Here is a 19,127-nt window from a genome sequence, read left to right as displayed (position 1 = left end):
GAAATGAATAACCTTGGTAACAAAGGTCATTCCCGTAAGACGACTTTTCCTTTACTTCACGCAAAATCACTTTGTGTTCAACGAGAAACAGACCATTATTACTGTCATGTTTACAGTCCGCTGCTGACTTGTGAGAAGAATGAATATGCACTGTGAAGTGGTCTGTAACAGAATAGTACGCGCCGTACTAAAAACGTTTTCGTGGACGCAGTTATCTGATTTTGTCCATTATAAATTGGTTTGGGAAAGCCTGCGACTGTGAAAAATTGATTTGTGAAAGCCTGCGACTGTGAAAACCATGAGTTTGTTCATAAGTTTTATTTTGTTCGTATTTTACCCTATGCGTTTCGAGAAATGATTCCCATTTTCAAGAGTGTTTTCTCTTAGTACTATGCCATTTTTACTTGTTTTCGATGTGTAAGGTTCTGCTTTGTTTCGTTGACTTTATTGCAATAATTGCACAACGAAAACATTACATAAAAATGGCGTAGTATGAAGAGAAAATACACTTTAAAATGGGAATCATTTCCCGAAACACGTCGTATAAAAGACGAATAAAAAAATGTTCAAATGTGTGTGAATGCTTAAGGGAATAAACTGCTGAGGTCATCGGTCCCTAGACTTACACACTACTTAAAGTAACTTGTGCTAAGACAAACACACACAGCCATGTCCGAGGGAGGACTCGAGCCTCCGGCAGGAGGTGCCACGCAGTCCGTGACATGGCGCCTCAAAACGCGCAGCCACTCCGCGCGACTGTGTATAAAAGAAAATCGTGACTGGTTGCACAAAAGTGATTTATGAACTATCCCACTGGATGTGATTACGTCAATGCTGCAACCTGCACTGGCTTTATGAGGTTAGAGATGAGGTTCTAGCATCTAACATATCTTAAATACGTTAAATCATCTCACCTCGCTGGCGGATTGTTGCTTCCAGAGTAATATCTATCAGATTCTTCAGTTGTGCATATATATGGTACCAGTAAGTGCCGTAGAAATAAAGTATTACTACTGGTTCGGTGTCTGCAACTACTATTGAAATGCGTCTTATCTTCGCGATTCACGGTTCGTTTTATTAAGTTAAAATATCGCCAGTGGAAGGGGTTTCTCGTCCGTTTCTTGCTTATAATGTAGGTGTGATACCTGCATGGTTCTTTCACTACAATTTTCCTCATATAATTGTATGTGAAAAGCGAAATAAATGCGAGACCATAAAGGGCCACTAAAACAGTCGGCCGATGGAAGGGAGCTAGCTGAAGGGCTGTTTCCTTGCTTCTCACATGACTTCTTCGTGTATGCCTACTGTACATGTTATTCCTGAATTGTCTTTGTCAGCCCAGTCAAATATCAGTTTTCCGAGTATGAGTTTTTTCAACACGAATGGTACTTCTAAGTCGGCTAATACTATTTAGTTAGCACGGTGAAGTGAGGTTACCAATATGTTGGTCATATTTCTTTTTCAAATATTGACGGGGGTGTCCCAAGTTGATTACATACTTATACGTTGCTTTCCACAATTCTTTCGACATCATTCCTTACAAGCGGCTTGCAATCAAACTGTGTCTATGGAATATCGTCTCAGTTGAACGACTGGTTTCTTGTTCTCTTGTAAGAAAGGTGGCAGTTCGTAGTTGTTGACGGGAGGGCAGCTAGTGAAGCCGAAGAGATATCTGGTGTCCCTCAAGAACGTGTTACAGGTCTTCTGCTGTTCGTAATTTGTTTTAACGATTTAAGGGGCAATCTAAGCAGCCTTCTTAGATTGTCTGTAGCTGATACCGTCTAATAAAAGCAATAAGAACATCAAAGCGAATTGCAAAATGATTTATACAAGACATCTATAAGGCGCGAAAACTGGCAACTAACCATTAAAAAAAAGGAGTAAGATCCTCCACATCAGTAATAAAAAATCCGTTATATTTCCGTTACACGATAAATAACACAAAGTTAATGTTTGTCGATTCAGTTAAGTACCTACGGAGTACAATTACAAACAACTTAAACTGGGACCATCACAAAGAATAAGCTGTGGGGAAGGCGAACCACAATCTACGTTTTATTAGCAGAACAGCTAGAAAGTGCAACAAATCTACTAAAGAGGCTGTTTATTGTATGCTTATCCCTTCTCTTATTCAAAGATGGGCAGCTCGATTTGTACTGTTGTAAGGTGGCTATAATTTCGCAACTTACAAGCACTCATCTACATACTTTGCCGTGATTTACACCCGGAATTAGGTATCATTTGATAGGTTGTACATCGTATATATGAATATTTAAAGAAGACTGACATTGTCACGTACATCTTGTAAATAATTGTTAACGCTTATTGCATGAAAGGTGATGGAGTGTCTTTATTATCAAAAACGACGTAATGAATGTTTGCCTATTGTAGTAGAGGTTGGAACGCCAGTGGAAATGAAACGCAGGCGTAACTCACACCCTGGGTGGAAAAGCCCGCACAGGTGTGTTGGTCCTCCTTAACACAGGAAGGAACCCAAGACGGACGGTCGGGGCACCTGAGCACTGAAGCACAATACAGCTCCGGCCATCCGATGTTGTAGCGGGGCCGCAAGGGTACCCGGATAATAAAACTTAATAAACCACGGAATAATGTAGATAGAGAGGTAAAAATTGACGCACATGCTTGGAATGGGATGGGTTTTTATTAGAACAAAAAAAAGTTCACAAAATGTCCGACAGATGGCGCTGGACAGTAAAACGTCAGTGACTGCGCATGACAATCGTGTATAAAAGGAGCTGTAATGAGAGAGAAATCAGATGCGCCAGCAGTCGCAGCATGTTGACGTTACCTGAAAAGGCGCTTTTAGTGAAGCTGTATTATCAGAATGGGGAATGTGCTTGTTCAGCGTTACGATCCTATCGCCATAGGAAGGGGATTCGAACGGGTAAAAGTCCGTTGAAAAATGCAGCTGTGGCGAGAATGATTTCGAAGTTCGAAGCCAGGGGTTGTTTAGACGATAGACCCCGTAGTGGCCGACCGAGCACAAGGCGTAATGCTACTGAGACAATTCAGGAAGAAATGGAGACTGTACCGGGTTCGTCTATGCACGGGGAAGTCAGCGCTCGTCACTCGCACGTCGCACCGGCATTCCATACACAACTGTTTGGTTGGCACTGAGGCGTACCCTCCGATGCTATCCGTACAAAATCCATCGGCATCGTGAACTGTTACCTGGCGATTTAGTGAAGCGGAGGGCATTTGCGGTGTGGGCGTTTCAAAAGGTGGCGGAAGATGACGATTGGTTGAGTAGCGTGCTATGGACCGACGAAGCTCATTTCACGCTCTGAGGGTCTGTCAACGCCCACAACTGCAGAATTTGGGCTACCAAAAATCCTAGAACTGTCGTGGAAACTCCATTGCACGACGAGAAAGTCACGGTGTGGGTTGGATTTACCACATCTACCGTTATCGGGCCTTTTTTCTTCGAGGAAATGCGTGATTCTGGTTTTGTAACTGCTACTGTGACTGGTGAGAGGTACGCCGATATGTTACAGAATCGCATCATCCCCAGCCTGGCTGATAAACACCTGCTGGAACGTACGATGTTTATGCAGGATGGCGCTCCACCCCATATTGCTAGACGCGTGAAAGATCTCTTGCGCGCGTCGTTTGGTGATGATCGTGCGCTCAGCCGCCACTTTCGTCATGCTTGGCTTCCGAGGTCCCCACACCTCAGTCCGTGTGATTATTGGCTTTGGGGTTACCTGAAGTCGCAAGTGTATCGTCATCGACCGACATCTCTAGGGATGCTGAAAGACAACATCCGACGCCAATGCCTCATCATAACTCCGGACATGCTTTACAGTGCTGTTCACAACATTATTTCTCGACTACAGCTATTGTTGAGGAATGATGGTGGACATATTGAGCATTTCCTGTAAAGAACATCATCTTTGCTTTGTCTTACTTTGTTATGCTAATTATTGCTATTCTGATCAGATGAAGCGCCATCTGTCGGACATTTTTTGAACTTTTGTATTTTTTTGGTTCTAATAAAACCCCATGTCATTCCAAGCATGTGTGTCAATTTGTACCTCTCTATCTATATTATTCCATGATTTATTCAGTTTTCAAATTTATACTGCCTTTTTGATCACCCGGTACTTCGGAAACTCTGAAAATTTTGGACGCAGCAGAGAGGTAAGAGGAAGTGTTACCTTGGAAATCATGCAGGCTGGGTTATTTCAGTGGATTTTTACTCTGAGAAGCGTACCATTGTATGAATTCCTAATTAACGGGTATTTCCTCGCAAACTTTCCGCGCTGGACGACAAAAGACTAAAACATGGTTGGTCGCCGTTGGGAAGACTCTGTAGAGAGGGAGAATATTCCGTGGTTTCGAGAATAAGATTCGCCTTCTGCTTTTATGAAGGAGGGGAGCCGAGCTTTGTTGGGAGACCAGCGGTGGAGAGGAAGAGTACTTCCGTTTTGAGCGCCCATGTTTGACGGTCGCTCAGTATCAGCTTTTGTTGGTACAAACGGACTTGCTGTATTTGCTCTCAGGAGATTTTATAGTTAGAACGGTTAGGCATTGTACTGTTGCGAATTGATACGATTCTGGACTTCGCGTCCGGGCAGGGAGTCGTCGTTGAGTACGCAGCGTTCAGTGATTGAGAGCACTTCTTCTTTCTATACTCACGTAGAGGCGTTATCTGAATTCCGTCCTTGTGGCTGGGAGTTCGCGTTCGTCGTCTGTAGAATACAGAGACGAGAAGACAGTATTAGATTATACTAGTCAGAGGACTATCTTCTGACATCCTAGTGTTTGGATGAGTTGTTTTTATATTTAGTGGCTGGAGTTGTTCCGTCGTCGCAGACGTGTACGAGAACCACCACTCAGACGCACCGGACTCAGTACATACAGTGATAATGCTAATTGCTTCGGCTTATTAGGGCAATAAGGCTAAACAGCTGTTATCAGGTAAGTTTTATTTCCACCGAGGTTGCACACCACTGTTGATCATCTTTGAAAGCAGTGTTTTCTAGTGTTTGGTACGTAGATGATGTCAGTCATCTCCCGTTATTTATATTAGGTCGTGTAGCCATAAAAACTGGCAGATTTGGGCAATTGATCAGTAATATTAGTTAGGAAATATAAAAATTTGTAATATAAAGGGTTTTTTAATCTACAATAAATGTATAATCAAAAATAACATTTATCATTTAGTAGTTACTAGTTTCCTTAATCATTCATTTATGTTTCTACTGTGATGTATATGTTAAAGAGCAAGAAGGAGGAAATAATATCACACTTAAGAGAGCCTAAGATCTGCTTCAGGTGGTAGTCAGACAGGGCCAAATCTTGATTTTCGCGTTCAGTATTTTCCGTTGCGCACATTCATTTTACACCCGCCTGGAGTAGCATCTTGGACTGTCACGAAACAGGGCATAGCGTGCCAGAGATATATTAAAGGAGTTGGGGTGGAAGCAATTAAAACAATGGCGTCCTCCGTTGCGGCGAGATATTTCCAAGAAATTTCAGTCACTAACTTCCTCCACCGATTGCCAAAAATATTTTGTTGACTCTCCTACACAAGGAGAAAAGATCACCATAATAAAGTAAGAAAAATCAGAGCTCGCAGGAATGATGTAGGTGCTCATTTTTACCACGTGGTAACGGCCAGTGTGACCGAGCGGTTCTAGGCGCTTCAGTCTGGAACCGCGCGACCGCTCCGGACGCAGGTTCGAATCCTGCCTCAGGCATGGATGTGTGTGATGTTCTTAGGTTAGTTAGATTTAAGTAGTTCTAAGTTCTAGGGGACTGATGACCTCAGATGTTAAGTCTCATAGTGCTCATTGCCATTTGAACCATTTTTTTTACCACGTGGTATTCCAGACCGTAACGATAGATATGGTCTGTCAAACACTCAAGTATAAACTGAAGAGTAATCATGTAGGTATAGATGTAGACTTAATAAAAAAGAGTTCGACTTCCTTGTGGGTGTCTGTGAATCCCTAACGGAGAAGGCAAGGAGGAGGAAGACATCGTTCACGAAAAGATGTTCAACAGTCCACACTAATTCATGGCTGCGGAACTGTTTTATTACATTCACTTGGAACAGACGCACCGTGGACAAAAATTGGCGTAGTGCTCATTGATGGAATCTAATTGTGTTCTTTAACACTTTGGAGAATCCCAGTGGCTATAAAACTCCCCAATGAAAACACATACTTATTCTTATTCACAGAATTCTTGTTTTGTCAGAAGCCGTTGATTACTTACGAGAGCCCTCAATTTTGCAACTTAGCTACGCAGGATAGTGAGACGTAGTCACGCAGTTAGATTTTACTAACTCAGAAAGTATATTAGCTTTTATGTACCCCTATCTACCCCTCTAGTGAACAACAAAAATGCTTCTCTTTAATTAAACGAAGGAAATGAATAATTTACTGTCACTCCAATAATACTGTTTTTCCTTTACATTGCACAAGATTACTTTGTTTATATGAACAAACATTTCGAGAAAGTAGCAACCTGACAAAGGAGGAAGATGAGAACCGGCAGCGAAACCGGCATTTCCAGAATCGAAAAAGGAAGGAAACAAGATGAGTGTTTAACGTGCCGTCGACGACGAGGTCATTAGAGACGGAGAACAAGCTCGGAATAGGCAAGGATGAGGAAGGGAATGAGCCGTGTCCTTTCAAAGGAACCCTCCCGGCATTCGACTTAAGCGATTTAGGGAAATCACGGAAAACCCAGATCTGGATGGGCGGACAGGGATTCGAACCGTCATCCTTCCTTCTGGGAGTCCATTGTGCTAACCGTTGCACCACATCGCTCGGTCCAGAATCGACAGTAGCGTGTTTATTCGGCCAATCAAATGGCTCTAAGAACTATGGGACTTAACATCTGAGGTCATCAGTCCCCTACACTTAGAACTACTTAAACCTAAGGACATCACACACATCCATGCCCAAGGCACGATTCGAACCGGTGACCGTATTCGGCCAATCAAAACATTCATTAAAGAGCTTATGAAAAGGGCGACAGATGGCAGTATGCTTGACACTTTCCGAAATTGTTTTAGTGAGAAAGGGGATAAATGCAGTAATTGTTCGCTATGTTTTAAAGGTATGAAGCGAGCATGCAGAACATATGCATGTGGAAACTACATACCATGTCGACATATGTATGATAGTAATAGTGGTATGCTTTAATTTCTAATGCAATGAGTGCACATGTAATTACTAGCTAAGTTTCTTTACCTGGTATGAGGGACCAAGTCGCAGCTGGCTTGTTACAAAGTAATAATGCAATTATTATGTATTACCCTGGTTTCTGTGAAAAAACCTTCACAAAAATGAAAAAGCCTGTAATATGCAATAACCAAAACGTAGAACCCACAACACATAGTAATGCAACAACCATCAAATGAAGCACACAATGTGTTCAATCTATTCTCTCAACGTAAAGTACTGTACGCAACAAACGCAGAAGTGTTCCCTGACAGGTACTGTTCAAACTTTCGACCATCATTATGACGACAGGGTGTACAGCGACCCAGGATCGACTCTTCGACCGGCTGAAGAATTCCAGGAGTTTGGCGTACTACTTCTGCGATTACGTTAATCTTAACAACCAGGCCCGTGCGAAAATCGATCAGAGTCTTGTAAACTAGGCTCTCTTCATACGCCCCCACAAGAAGAAGTCCATTGGCTTCTTGTCTGGTGACCCAACAGGACCACCGCAACTAATCTGTAGTCTTCTAGTCGGTACTGCATTGTTGTTCCTAACATCCGAGTGCAAAGTGTGCCCCGTCATGTTGAAACCACATAAGCCGACGAATTGTCAATGGCACATAACATGTCAAAGGAAACTTTTTTTTCACGACTCCGTTCAGTATATCAGGAATTAAGTAAGTTCCCATCATAAAATCGTTGACAATACCAGACCATGCCCACAAAATCGTTGATAATACCAGCCCATGCATCCCGTTCAGTGTATCAGGAGTTAAGTAAGAACCTATCACAAAATCATTGACAATATCGGTCCATACATCGGTAGCAAAAGTCTGTTGATACTAAATTTATTTGTGTGGCCATCATCCGCAGTAAGAAACCGCCTTTTCTTTGTACCACACGCTTTCACCTTTTACTTCCAAACACCTTCAATGGAATCTAGAATGATACAATTTTGTTCTAATATGCGATATTCGTAGATATAAAACATTTCACATCTTGTTCTGTACGTAACTAACTAATTACTTCCAGTTATTCGACTTTCTGGCTGGCATCCTCATTTCCTCTCATGTCAAAATCGTAACTTGAAAATGTGCTTCTGGTTTATAACTGAAGTTATAGTGCGATCTCCAGCATGTGACCAGGTGAGAGGAAACGCAGATGCTAGCCCAACACACAAATAACTGTAAGAAAAAAAGACACAGTAAGTAAAAGTAAGTAAGAAACAAGACATGAACTGTTTGATAATCAACGAAGATCGCATATCAAAACAAAACTGCATCATTCTAGATTTCACTGAAGATGTCTTAAAGTAAAAGGTGAAACGGATCTGGAACAAATAAATCCACATTGCAGCAAGAAAAAGGCTGTTTTTATTTACAAAACGAATATGTCTGTTGACAGGATCGCACACCAGTGTGCATGGATTTTCGTCAGCCCTTACATGGCTGTTCCTACCGTTGAACATGCCCTCTCTTGTAACACAAGATAGTAGAAATATCGGGATTTTCTGTACATCACTCGAAATGGGAACTCTGCTAGCTGCAATGAATGCACCTTCTGTGGATGATACGAGTGACATTGTTGTTAATGTAAGTCTCTCAGCACAGGTGATTGGCTTGTGTTCAGAGCTCGGGTGACGCGCCGACTACTTGAGGCAGTATTGTCACAAACAGAGTTTATATTTTTTTTTTTTTTTCATATCGGGTGTTCTAGGGTATCTCACACAGCCAGTACCTTGAATTCCAAAACGGAAGGATCCAATTTCTCGACAGCGCGTATATACAGATGCAAAAGTACCGTGACGTGGTTGCCATCGGTGAGTGACAACTTCATCACAGTGTCGCAGTGTCGCTCTTCCACTGCATTCAGTGAATCCGTATACAGGAAGCATATCGGCCAACTCTTGATCAGTAAAGCTATCCATGGCACTGCTGTGGACCATGTTAACGCACAACTAACACTGCTGGAAAATGAAACCCTAGACAGAAGAGAGCTTTGCTGAATGCAAACTTCAGGGCAACGAGGTAGAAAGAAGACACGCAGCACATACCATCGACATTTGCACTATATTGTGCTATTTTCAGTGCAACACAGATAGAGTAGTGCCACCAGTTCTGGACACTTTGTAGAGATTCCTTGAATATTGCATTCAGGAGTTCGTTTTAGTTTAAATGTACTCTAAAACGCCAAAGAATCTGGTATAAGCATGCGTATTCAAGTACAGACAGAATACGGCGCTGCGGTCGGCAACGCCTATATAAGACAACATGTGTCTGGCGCAGTTGTTAGATCGGTTACTGCTGCTACAATTGCAGGATATCAATATTTAAGTGAGTTTGACCGTGATGTTATAGTCGGCGCACGAGCGATGGGACACAGCATCTCCGAGGTAGCGAGTAGCGATGAAGTGGGAATTCTGCGGTACGACCATTTCACGAGTGTACCGTGAATATCAGGAATCCGGTAAAACATCAAATCTCCGACATCGCTGCGGCTGGAAAAAGATTCTGCAAGAACGGGACTTATGACGACTAAGTAGAATCGGTCAACGTGCCAGAAGTACAACCCTTCAGCAAATTGCTGCAGATTTCGATACTGGGGCATCAACAAGTGTCAGCGTGAGAAACATTCAACGAAACATCATCGATATGGGCTTTCGAAGCCAGAGGCCCACTCGTATACCCTTGATGACTGCACGACACAAAGCTCCACACCCCTCCTGGACCCGTCCACACCGATATTGAACTGTTGATGACTAGAAGCATGTTGCCTTGTCGGACGAGTCTCGTTTCAGATCGTATCGAGCAGATGGACGTGTACGGGTATGGAGATACCTTCGTGAATCCATGGATCCTGCATGTCAACAGTTGGTGGAGGCTCTGTAATGGTGTGAGTGATTTGGGACCCCTAAAACGTCTACATACGACTCTAACAGGTGACACGTACGTAAGCATCCTGTCTGATCATCAACATCCAGTCATGTCCATGGTTTATTCCGACGGACTTGGGCAATTCCATCAGGACAATGCGACACCCCACACGTCCAGAATTGCTACAGTTTGGATCCAGGAACACTCTTCTGAGGTTAAACACTTCTTCTGCCCACCAAACTCCCCAAACATGAACATTATTGAGCATATCTGGGATGTCTTGCTGCGTGCTGTTCAGAGGAAATCTCCACCCTCTCGTACTCTTACTCATTTATGGACAGCCCTGCAGGATTCATTGTGTCATTTCCCTCCAGCACTACTTCAGACTTTAGTCGAGTCCATGCCACGTCGTGTTGCGGCACTTCTGCGTACTGACTGGGGCCCAACACGATATTAGGCAGGTGTACCAGTTTCTTTGTCTCTTAAGTGTACAATGTAATTCACTACAAATTTTCAGAAAAAAATATCTTAATGTCCACTACTTGAAAATTAAAGTTGAAATACAAAAGTCTGGTTAATTTTTTTAAGAAAAATCACACAAAATACTCGTAAGCCAACTATTTCATATAGTTACAAGTTACTTGGCAGCGCATAAATTTGATAGCCTTTGAACCATTTATTATTGATTTTCGTGGTGTGACTTGGCGCACTGTCTTGCTGAAAGACGCACCGATGATTGTTACCTTCAAACAGACCGTGGATAGAGGGCAGTAATCTCAACGCTCAGCTTGAAGGTTAGTTTTCTTGGAAACAGATCGTCTTAATTGCTGTTTCTCTTCTAAGCTTTGTATTTCTCTGCCAGAAATGAGAAATTTTTAAACGTAAGTACTAAACGTGATGTTTCAAATCTATCACGGAGCTCTGAAGACAAGAATAGATGATAATGCTGAAAGTATAGCGACAGTTAATTGAATTTCGGTTTTGCGTTGGAACTGGCCAACGGTCAGTGTCATTTATTTCGAACTCCTAACTACTAAAATCATGCTTGCTAATAAAATAAAAAGATATTTTGTGTCAAATCATGGTAGTTTGGTAAACAAAGCGACGCGTTTACTTTTCCTACAAGTCAAAAGAAATGACAGAAGAAAAACGACCTTCACTAAACAGCTTACGATTCGTGCAAAGGTTCTTCTTTCATCTTACATATTAACGGTGCACCATGTACTTGTTGTTGTGGTCTTCAGTCCTGAGACTGGTTTGATGCAGCTCCCCATGCTACTCTATCCTGTGCAAGCTTCTTCATCTCCCAGTACCTACTGCACCCTGCATCCTTCTGAATCTGCTTAGTGTATTCATCTCTTGGTCTCCCTCTACGATTTTTACCTTCCACGCTGCCCTCCAATATTAAATGGGTGATCCCTTGATGCCTCAGAACATGTCCTACCAACCGATCCCTTCTTCTTGTCAAGTTGTGCCACAAACTCCTCTTCTCCCCAATTCTATTCAATACCTTCTCATTAGTTATGTGATCTACCCATCTAATTTCCAGCATTCTTCTGTAGCACCACATTTCGAAAGCTTCTATTCTCTTCGTGTCCAAACTATTTATCGTCCATGTTTCACTTCCATACATGGCTAAACTCCACACAACGACTTCCTGACATTTAAATCTATACTCGATGTTAACAAATTTTTCTTATTCAGAAACGCTTTCCTTGCCATTGCCAGTCTACATTTTATATCCTCTCTACTTCGACCATCATCAGTTATTTTGCTCCCCAAATAGCTAAACTCTTTTACTACTTTAAGTGTCTCGTGTCCTAATCTAATTCCCTCAGCATCACCCGACTTAATTCGAATACATTGCATTATCCTCGTTTTGCTTTTGTTGATGTTCATCTTATATCCTCCTTTCAAGACACTGTCCATTCCGTTCAACTGCTCGTCCAAGTCCTTTGCTGTCTCTGACAGAATTACAATGTCATCGGCGAACCTCAAAGTTTTTTATTTCTTCTCCATGGACTTTAATACCTACTCCAAACTTTTCTTTTGTTTCTTTTACTGCTTGCTCAATACACAGATTGAATAACATCGGGGAGAGGCTACAACCCTGTCTCACTCCCTTCCCAACCACTGCTTCCCTTTCATGTCCCTCGACTCTTAAAACTGCCATCTGGTTTCTGTACAAATTGTAAATAGCCTTTCGGTCCCTGTATTTTACCCCTGCCACCCTCACAATTTGAAAGACAGTATTCCAGTCAACATTGTCAAAAGCTTTCTCAAAGTCTACAAATGCTAGAAACGTAGGTTTGCCTTTCACGGGCAAGTGCTCTACCAGTTTTTCCATTCGTCTGTAAAGAATTCGCGTTAGTATTAGTCTAGGGGACTGATGACCTCAGATGTTAAGTCCCATTGTTCTTAAAGCCATTTGATTGGCCGAATTAACATGCTACTGTCGATTCTGGACCGAGAGATGTGGTGCAATGGTTAGCACAATGGACTCGCAATAGGAAGGATGACGGTCCGTCGTTCACGAAAAGATGTTTAACAATCCACACTAATTCATGGCTGCGGAACTGTTTTATTACATCCACCTGGACCAGGCGCATCGTGGACAAAAAATTGGCGTAGTGCTCACTGATGGAATCTAATTGTGTTCTTTAACACTTTGGAGAATCCCAATAGCTATAAAACTCCCCAATGAGAAAACATACTTATTCACAGAATTCTTGTTTTGTCAGAAACCGTTGATTACTTACGAGAGCCCTCAATTTACAACTTAGCTACGCAGGATAGTGAGACGTAGTCACGCAGTTAGATTTTACTAATTCAGAAAGTATATCAGCATTTAAGTACCCCTCTTTAGATCTAGTGAAAAACAAAAATGCTTCTCTTTAATTAAACAAAGGAAATGAATAACTTACTGTCACTCCAATAATACTGCTTTTCCTTTACATAGCACAAGATTACTTTGTTTACATTAACAAACATTTCCAGAAAGTAGCAACCTGACAAAGGAGGAAGATGAAAACCGGCAGCGAAACCGGCATTTCCAGAATAAAAAATGAGATAAAAAAGAGATGGTAGAAGCCGACCTCGTGGAAGATCAGTTTGGATTCCGTAGAAATGTTGGAACACGTGAGGCAATACTGACCCTACGTCTTATCTTAGAAGAAAGATTAAGGAAAAATACTCGATATAGCTTGCAGTTGTTTGGCAATAAATACCACGTCCAGAGCAGCTTGTAAAATAATATCCTTCGCATCTGTAGCGGAGTGTGCCCTGATATTATACCAGCTAGTTCTGCAAGGTCTGCAGGAGAACTTCTGTGAAGTTTGAAAGATGGGAGACAAGGTACTGGCGGCATTAAAGCTGTGAGGAGGGATCGTGAGTCGTGCTTGGGTAGCTCAGATGGTAGAACACTCGCCGGCGAAAGACCACGGTCCCGAGTTCGAGTCTCGGTCCGGCACACAGTATTACTCTGCCAGGAAGTTTCATATCAGCGCACACTCGACTCTGTGGAATGAAAATTTCATTCTAAGAACTGTTGACGAAGAAGCATACTCATCCTGCCCATTAATTCCGTTGCAAGAATAAGATGTAATAACATTAAAACTTAATAAAAATACGTTATGTCAATAGTTAATAAAGAAATAACTACTCGTATTCCTTTTTTTAACTTAAGTTTATTTACCCCACACTCCGAGTCGGAAGTCATGTGTGAAAGGAGCCGCGGGTATTTATGTTCAGGTCAAGGGAGTCGAGAAGGACAGAACCACTGCTTTAAACCAAAGAACTCAGAAGATATTCCTGAACATCCTCTGAAAGATTGTCGGAGGAGTCTTGTTTCAATCTGTATATGTGTATTCTTTTTAATGTTGAAAAAACATGTTTTCATGATGATGTCACTAACTTCCAGGAATGATGGAAAAGGGCATATGTATCAATTTCAGGTAAAGAATCCTGATCCGGAAACGACTGCGACGAAAATAAGGGAAAATCGTTTTAATTCCTCTGATACTGTCAGAGGAATAACTTAATTAATAATGGTGCTTAAATACATTTAATAATTTTAATTAAATAACCTGCGAGGACTCAGTTGTCTTCATAGATTTTTAATACGTTACTTTTTAACTTCATTTTGTCCATTTTTCTGAATATGGGACATGGCTTTCAAGCAGGGACTAATGTTGCCAGTCTCTTCATGAGTTTTTACGGTTCTCTCTATCCTGTCGTCCAGTTTCAAGTATTTCTTCTTCCTCTTCTTCGCTTCAAGATTCATCTCCAACTTCATGTACATGCAGTTTGTGAGTTCCGCTTCCTTCTTCAAGCACTCCACCGAATAATCGATTCTAATGTGAGGGTTTCAAATAATATTATTTATTTTATTGTGCCACCCTTCAACAGCATTCGTCGTTCGGCGTCTTTTTTCGTAGCAGTTCCAGCTATGGGGGTATCCTCAATTTGTAGCCAGCTGTCCACAAAGTAATCAAAAATTTCAGAGAGCAGTTCATTATCAGGAGCTCGTGCAACCGTTTCTTACGTCCTCCGACTCTACAAATGCCAGTGCTCCATATATGCTGAGTCAAAGTCTTAAATCTTCGTTCTGGCGGTAATCCTCAGTTAGACCGAGATCTTGAAGTCTTCTCCATAAACCTTTCTTCACATGGAAATAACATCCACTTATTTCACCCGAGCTCCTTTTCCTTAGTTTGCACTAAAGATGATTATCCTCTCAATCTTTCGTCTTATAGAAGAAAACTACTGCTATCTCCCATTTTTAAGAGATCTTCATGAAGATCAATTTCATAAGAGTTCTTGGGTTCTTGTCGGTTCCTCTGCGCTTGACTCCGCTGATGATGCAAGGTCATGTACAGAGATTCGGGGTTAGGCATCGCTGTAACAAAGTCACAACCCTTTTTACGAAGATTTCCCGTTTCATCCACGTATATCTCGGATAACTGCGTATTTTCTTCTCGAGTTCTCCTCCCGCGTCCGGCCATCCTGATTTAGGTTTTCAGTGATTTCCCTAGATCACTCCAGGCAAATGCCGGGATGGTTCCCTAATTCGAGCTTGTGCTCCGTCTCTAATGACCTCGTTGTCGACGGGACGTTAAACACCACTTTCCTCCTCCCTCCTCCCTCGAGTTCTCCTGTTCGTCCTCTCCACTTGCTTCTTCACTTCCGGAGCTGCATCAACAGGAGGTCTACAGATACGTTCTGATACGTTAAACATGTCTCCATTCTTCGAATGATCCGATTTTTGTCGTAAGCACACTCACGTAACAACACCTTCTTTAGATTCCTTCACTTTACGATACGCGTAACCACTATAATGAGCACAAGGCCTGCCCTTGGTCGTTGGAATAACTTCCTTACTGACGGTCAGACTAGAAACTTCGGCAGCAAAGTTAGCATAAGGACTTGTGTTGCGACCAGCGCGGATTTACCCTTCCGGAGCAGGTAAAACGGCACGTGGCTGAACTCCGTCCAGGGGAATTCCAGGGACCGGGCGGTCGGGGTGGAGGAGGAGGAAAGGGTACCTAACCCTTCGGAGCAGGTAAAACCGCAATGTCCGGGGTCGCAAATGTCCGCATTCGCAAATGTCCGGACACCGGCGCTACATCACACTGGGGGAGGGAGTGACGCGCAGCCTGACATGTTTGAGAACACAACACCATTTGAAGGTGACAACACCTGAGACTGACGTTAGTGTGAATCGGTCGCATGTTCCCCTCTCGCCCTAGCGGCACAAGCTAGCAAGTAGGCTGTACGCGGAGAAATTCGGCTGGCGGGGCATTCCCGGTTCACCCACTCTCCCTGGACAACTGTTAATGGAACACTCCGGTTCAGCACCAAAAATGAAGAAAACATTGTAGACAGCTTGACGGTAAGCAACAACATACGAGGGCCATTCTCAAAGTAAAGAACGTTTGCTTCCCCAGATGTTCCTATTCAAGATAATATAAGAAATCTTATATTACAACATATTTTAGTGTATTAGCTATTTTTCTACGTAGCTGCCGTTCAAATTTAAACATTTGTTGTAGCTTTCCACAAGCTTCGTTATGGCTTCTGCATACTCAGTTTCCGTCAAGTTGTTAAACGGCCTGATTCAGTTCGTTGTCCTTCCCGTAGTGCTTTCCGCCCCCTCCCCCCCATCCCCACTTCACCACCAATACTCGATCACTATGGGCAAGTCAAGGCTATGAGAAGAATATTCAAAAAAGCAAAGCCTTCTTCAACGCAGGCAGAATGTGAGTGAGGCTTATCGTAAAATGCCGCAGGACAATAAACCACGCCGTTTGCTTTGAACTATGCCGTGTAGTAGGTGAATGGCCTGACAGTGGGACGCCGTTTTGATCTCGAAATAATTGTGGCTGTGAACTTTCTGTTGCCCAGAATTTTTTGGCTGTTTTTGATTTTGCTGGGGATCCTGAATGATGCCATTTCATTTGCTGGCGCTTTGTTTCTGGACTTTCATGCGTAACACAAATATCGTCACCAGTAACAATGTGTTTCAAAAACTCCTCGCCATCCTAGTCGCTCCGAGTGAGCAAAGTTAACGCAGTTGCCATTCGTTCATTCGTAGGTTTCCTGAAAAGTAATGCCTCTAAATTCTTTATGTGAAAACTCTGAGAGATTTTTAAATGAAAAAAAACTTTATTAACATTCTACATCTTTATTCTTCACGTCTACATATTTATTGCTCAACATAGTCACGATGGCGACGAATACATTGAGAAATGTATTCGATGATACAAGTTTGTTGATTCTGTCACTATGGATTGTTTGACTTTTTTTACGGAGCCACAACCTCGTCTGTGCTTGCACCGCTTCATCACTACCATAGTGAAGTCCTCGAAAGTGTTCTTTAATTTTTAGAAACAGATGAAAATCGGATGGGGTCAAGTCGGGAGTCGTTTGGAGGATGATCGATGAATATGAACACAAGGCGTCAGGTTGTTGCAGATGTCGCAGCCGTCTAGCATTGTCATGCTGAAGGAGAGGGTGCTCCACGTGTGGAAGAAATTTTCGAATTCGAAACTCGATTACAGCACGCCGTTTCTCACGCACCGTCATACTTACGTTACACAGCGTCAAGTTACAGGCTACAATTCAGAGCACTCTAGTGGCAGAGGACTGCAAATATGTATACACGGAGAATAACGATGTAGAATGTTAATAACGTTTGTTTTATTTAAAAAGCTTTAAGAATTTTTGCATAGAAAAGTTCGGAGGCATTACTTTCCAACACGCCCTCGTATTTTGTGTTCATCTGTCATAAATCGAGGAACCGCCTGGACACACTTTTCTAGAACTCAGTCCAGCAATAGAGAAACGTCTAGCCAGTTGAATCCTTTCCTCAATCCTTGATTTGAGTTCACCAGTCTCACCTGAAGACCGGCCCGATCGCTCTTCGTGATGAATATTCTTTGGTACGCTGTTAAACACACTGCACTCATTTTGAAATGAAGCATCATTCATCACATTTTCATACACTTCGGTTATCTGCCTGTGATTTGCGGTAGGGCGGACCTTTTTCCGTTCAGAAACCGTATTACACTGTAAACTTCACACCTGGAGCGATCGTTACCTTTGTCATACTTTTTAAAATCGCATAAGTAAACAGTAAACGGCAAGACCTGTCATACTGAAGCAAAGATTAGGTCTGTATTACATTGTAAAAGATCTTTTCGCTTAGAAATCAACTTAGAATGTGTTCGAAAACGTTCATAAACCAATAGAAATGCGTTTCAAAATAATATCGATAGACAAAGTGCGCTGGATGCCAGGAGTTTGGTGAAACAAGATATTTTTATGTTCAAGAATATGAATTTTGCGCCCCCTGAAATTGCCCCACGGGGCCGATATCCCAATTTGCCTCCCCCTCCCCCCCCCTCCCTCCAGATCTGGTTCAAATGGCTCTGAGCACTATGGGACTTAACTTCTGAGGTCATCAGTCCCCTAGAACTTAGAACTACTCAAATCTAACTAACCTAAGGACATCACACACATCCATGCCCGAGGCAGGATTCGAACCTGCGACCGTAGCGGTCGCGCGGTTCCAGACTGTAGCGCCTAGAACCGTTAGGTCACCCCGGCCGGCTCCAGATCCGGGTCTGCGACCATATTGTGTAATTAATACATGTCGACCACAAATATTGCATATGTTGCCGAGTGCACCATAATATGGTGTGTGTGAGTGGCATTCTGTTAAGAAAATCGAATTTGTGTGAGTGCAAAAATCGCCTTCGTTCACAAAAATATTAACTCATACACACGTAAAGACAAAAACTATTGAGACAAGGCCATTAGCATATTTACATACCTTCATTTATTACAGTCACGGATAATGACTGTATAAAATTAAAATGGGAGACTTTAATTTACTTGTTCGATTCCATTCGAAGAGACGCTAAACTAGATAAGTGGCCAAATGTGAACGGCGGGAGTGGTCACTAGCCAGAATACGTTTTCGATCAAATCGCCGTAGACGTTTATTCATACAAGACGTGCAGTGGATGGACAAAAATATGGAAACAACGCAAACACATTACCGTGCCTCATACGGTGTAGGAATCTCGTTAGCATTGCATTCAAAACAGCTTCCAGTCGTCTCGGGTTGGATAAATACAGTACTCGTGCGGTTTTCAAGGGACTTTTATGCCACTCTGCCAACGGCCTTGCCGCAGTAGTAACACCGGTTCCCGTCAGATCACCGAAGTTAAGCGCTTTCGGGCTGGGCTAGCACTTGGATGGGTGACCGTCCGGTCTGCCGAGCGCTGTTGGCAAGCGCTGTGCACTCACTCCTTGTGAGGCAAACTGAGGATCTACTTGATTAAGAACTAGCAGCTCCGGTCTCGTAAACTGACATACGGGAGGGAGAGCGGTGTGCTGACCACATGCCCCTCTATATCCGCATGGAGTGACGTCTGTGGGCTGAGGATGACACGGCGGCAGGTCGGTACTGTTGGGACTTCATGGCCTGTTCGGGCGGAGTTTAGTTTAGCTTTTGGTTTTTTATGCCACTCTTCCTGCAAAATAGTGGGAA

General features: G+C 42.7%; 1 pseudogene; it reads left to right on the top strand.

Moving 5' to 3' along the window:
* Positions 1–18,749: 18,749 nt before the first annotated feature.
* On the top strand, positions 18,750–18,867 carry LOC124723672 (annotated as a pseudogene).
* Positions 18,868–19,127: the final 260 nt, after the last annotated feature.

The sequence above is a fragment of the Schistocerca piceifrons genome, chromosome X, assembly GCF_021461385.2.
Source record: "Schistocerca piceifrons isolate TAMUIC-IGC-003096 chromosome X, iqSchPice1.1, whole genome shotgun sequence".
Taxonomy (NCBI): domain Eukaryota; kingdom Metazoa; phylum Arthropoda; class Insecta; order Orthoptera; family Acrididae; genus Schistocerca; species Schistocerca piceifrons.
This window is presented reverse-complemented; position numbering and strand designations above follow the sequence as displayed.